This window comes from Dama dama, chromosome 13 (genome assembly GCF_033118175.1).
Source record: "Dama dama isolate Ldn47 chromosome 13, ASM3311817v1, whole genome shotgun sequence".
NCBI lineage: Eukaryota > Metazoa > Chordata > Mammalia > Artiodactyla > Cervidae > Dama > Dama dama.
In genome coordinates this window covers 21,049,196-21,053,629 of record NC_083693.1, presented here as the reverse complement: position 1 = coordinate 21,053,629, position 4,434 = coordinate 21,049,196, and the positions used below count along the sequence as shown (strand labels likewise).

At 39.0% G+C, this 4,434-nt stretch overlaps 1 non-coding gene across 1 annotated transcript; it reads left to right on the top strand.

Moving 5' to 3' along the window:
* The first annotated feature begins 2,980 nt into the window (after positions 1-2,980).
* TRNAC-GCA (transfer RNA cysteine (anticodon GCA)) lies at positions 2,981-3,053 on the top strand. The gene has a single exon. It is a non-coding gene; the product is annotated as a tRNA-Cys (tRNA).
* Positions 3,054-4,434: the final 1,381 nt, after the last annotated feature.

The window sequence follows — 4,434 nt, the reverse complement described above, 5'->3', positions numbered from 1 at the left end:
CAAAGCCTAAACACTTCATGGTAAATAGATGGGAAAACAATAGAAACAGTAACCGACTTTGTTTTCTTGGATGCCAAAATCACTGCAGATGATGACTGCAGCCATGAAATTAAAAGATGCTTGCTCCTTGGAAGAAAAGCTATGACAAACCTATATAGCATATTAAAAAGCAGAGACATTACTTTGCCAGCAAAGGTCCGTCTGGTCAGGCTATGGTTTTTCCAGTAGTCATGCATGGATGTGAGAGTTGGGCTATAAAGAAAACTGAGTGCAGAAGAATTGATGCTTTTGAACTGTGGTGTTGGAGAAGACTCTTGAGAGTCCCTTGGACTGCAAGGAGATCAAACCAGTCAATCTTAAAGGAGATCAGTCCTGAATATTCATTGGAGGGACTAATGCCGAAGCTGAAACTCCAACACTTTGGCCACCTGATGCGAAAAACTGACTCACTGGAAAAGACCCTGATGCTGGGACATATTGAAGGCAGGAGGAAAAGAGGATGACAGAGGATAAGATGATTGGATGGCATCACCAACTCAGTGAACATGAGTTTGAGCAAGCTCCAGGAGTTGATGATGGACAGGGGAGCCTAGTGTGCTGCAGTCCATGGGGTCGCAAAGAGTCAGACATGACTGAGTAACTGAACTGAACTGATAATGTATGTTAAAGGGCTTGGACATCGTACACATTTGATACTTCCTGAAACATGCATTGTGAAAAGTCAAATCATTCTGTAAGGTGTAAGACAACATTTTTCAACCTCTTGAAAAAAATCCCTCACTCTGCATTAGAAGTACATGTTCATTAAAACACAACCATGTCATTACAACTCTATTCAACTTTAGTTAAAGATACAGATGAAGAAGAATAAAGCATCAGTTTAATAGTTACGTTCTGCTCAAACCATGAAATTTCAAGATGCTTGCTCCTTGGAAGGAAAGCTATGACAAACCTAGGCACTGTACTTAAAAGCAGGGACATCATTTTGCTTACAAAGGCTAGTACAGTCAAAGCTATGGCTTTTCCAATAGTCATGTACAGATGTGAAAGTAGGTCCCTAAAGAAGGCCAAGTGCCGAAGAATTGATGCTTTTGAATTGTAGTACAGGAGAAGACTCTTGAGAGTCTCTTGGACTACAAGGAGATCAAACCTGTCAGTCCTAAAGGAAATCAGTCCTGAATATTCATTGGAAGGACTGCTGCTGAAACGTCAGCTTAAGTACTTTAGGCAACTCATTGGAAAAGACTCTGGTGCTGGGAAAGATTGAAGGCAAAAGGAGAAGGGGGTGGCAGAAGCTGAGATGGTTGGATAACATCACCAACTCAATGGACATGGGTTTGAGCAAACTCCAGGAGATAGCGAAGGACAAGGAAGCCTGGCGTGTGCAGTTCATGCAGCAGAGAGTCAGACATGACTTAGCAACAATAGCAACAACAATAAAAGCATAGTGGATGTCTCAATAAATATTTGTGCAAAAATGACCATTAATGTAATTAATAATACTACAGAATATTAAATTATTCCTCAGAAACATTGAACTCATTATGCAAAAATAAATTGCTCATTGATGCCAAATTACAACTTTTGTCCAATTCCCCCTTGCCTTCTGATGAAATATCAAAGGTTTAAATGTAAGATATGTGGTTGTGTAGGTTATAAACTCCCATGAGGCTGAGATTCTGTCCTTTTACATTTGTTACAGGAAATAGCCTATTATGAGTGCTGAACTAATATGGATTGTGATTGATTTAAAATGCATGGTGTTTTGCACTGGTATTCAGCCAACATCTATGTTCAATTAAATCATCATTACAGTTGTTCACATTTGTGCTTATACTAATGGCAAGAGCTATACTTGCAAAGGCTGGATTTTATTCTGGGATGATTATAGATGTCATCCCAAATCTGAGTAAGATGCAGACATTTTACATTCTGTCCTCATAAATTAGTTTCTGTAGAATGGAGGGTCAGTCCACACAAACAGTTGATTTTTTAAAATCTCCTTGTGCATGTAAAAGAAAACAAAGGAATCCTTAATTTCTACTGAGTTTGGAGGCTAATTTGGAGAACAGGTTTGCATTAAATTTAACTGCAAAATGTGTCACTTTTCCTCGTAGTTGAATCTGCAGGCAGCATATCGTTCTGTAGCTGATTCACCTGCTCTGCCAGGTGTCCTCGCCCACCATATGTGTAAATATTTGTCTAAATTCTTCCTTTTTTATCATTCTGTTTTTGTGTATATTAGAAAAACCAGAGCCAATTTGCTAGGGAAGAGCAACTTTTCCAGTTTTCTTTTGGTTGTTGACGACAGGTCTCTCTGCATAGTCCCTCTTGTATTTGGATGGTAGGAGACAAATTTCTCTGAGCTAAAAGCACTTGCCTTGCAGTAAGATAGAAGAGACAAAGATAACAAAGATAACCTTCCCACACGTCTCAAGTTGCATATATGTGTGAACATCTTCTCAACATGTCTGTTTCTCTGGGAATCATTTCACACTCACATTTTTTATATGGTGACAAGGTGACTGGCTTTGAAGTCAGACAGACTTGACTCTCACCTTTTCCACTCCATGCTTTTGAGATCTTGAGCGATTTGCTTGATCTCTTTGAACCTCAGCCTGCTCATCTGTGAACTGTGTGGGCCTGCAGAGCAGAGAGGCTGTGCTCTCCTTCCTTCAGATCCTTGCTCACAGGATCTCTTCTCAGAGAGACCTTCCTTTACCACCCATGCAAATACCCATCCCCTGCTGCCCTGCATGGAACATGGCATCTGGTCCGTCACAGTGGCTGAATTTATAAACCTACCTTTGCCTTGGCAGAGAGCTAAGAGAAGAGAAGGCTGCAGCTCCAGGTCTAGGCTGGTTAATCCCTTGTTTTGCTGGATTAATGAAATTAGAGGACAGTGGCACAATTTGGACATATATATTCTAGAAGATAAGAGTTCTCCATTTGTAAAGGACTTAGGAGAAAAGTGTGGGCTTCCCTGGTGGCTCAGAGGTTAAAGCGTCTGCCTGCAATGCAGGAGACCTGGGTTCGATCCCTGGGTCAGGGAGATCCCCTGGAGAAGGAACTGGCAACCCACTCCAGTATTCTTGCCTGGAGAATCCCATGGACAGAGGAGCCTGGAGGGCTACAGTCCACAGGGTCACAAAGAGTCGGACACGACTGAACGATTTCACTTTCACCTTCACTAGGAGAAAAGTAAATCCTCTAAGCCCAATAAACAAGCAAACAAACAAAAAACCAAGTGAACTGAATATAAATCAGAAAGTTGAGTCTCATCAACCAATATTCAAATCAAATCACGAAGTATTTTCTGATCCCCTGTTCATTTTTTGCAAGGAAGGAAAGAATTTTACTGACCACTTTATTGATTATTTTTTTGTCACTGAATTTGTTTTTCTTTTTTTTTTTTAATTTGTTTTTCATACAGATTTTTTCTGTAAGTCATTTGGCATAGTGGGAAAAGGCATTAAAAGAGCAGTTAAAAGTGAATTTCATTCTCCTTTCTGTTAATTAGCCAGATGAAATTAAGAGGGTTTATAAATCATGTCCTTAAAAAAGAAATTTTATTTTGTTTTATTTTAAAATCATCATTATTATTTGAGAGAGAGAGAGTAAGAGTGTTTCATCTCTCAGGTCTCTAATAATCCTTCAATCTCCTTGTGGCTCAGCTGCTAAAGAATCTGCCTACAATGTGGGAAACCTGGGTTTGATCCCTGGGTTGGAAAGATTCCCTGGAGAAGGGAAAGGCTACCAACGCCATTATTCTGGCCTAGATAATTCGATGGACTGTATAGTTCATGGAGTTGCAAAGAGTTGGACATGACTGACTGACTTTCACTTACTCACTCTCTGATAATTTGGGTCCAGAGAGATGCAAAAAATTTCCAAAGAGGATATAATGGTCCTTGGGCAGCTTGACTTTTTAAATGTAAACCTGATGGAGGAGTTCTTTGGACTTTTTGTGAGGTTGTCATGAAATGTATGTATTGACATTGAATGACATCTTCAAATGAAATGAAAATATCTGTAGAGGTAAATAGTTTTTTTTTTTAATAAATCATTTTTTAAAAAATTTTATTACATATTATTTTGTAGGGACTTCAAAGTCAGTATTTATGAGCCTCAATGTTCTTGTCTGTAAAATAGGCATAATAATGTCCAACTTTAAGGCTTACAGGTAGGATTAAATTATTGAATGTGTTTAATATATCTGCCCAAGGCATTGGGACTATTTTGTTCCATATTATTTTTAAAAGGAATAATGGAAGCTAAAAGAACTTACATTACATTACCTAGTTTTTAGGTTTCCCGTAGATTTCAGGCTCCTGATTCATTGTAAGACACAGGTATATTATCTTATTTAACTCATGCTCTGTGTGCTATGCTTAATCACTCAGTCGTGTCCGACTCTTTGCGACCCCATGGACT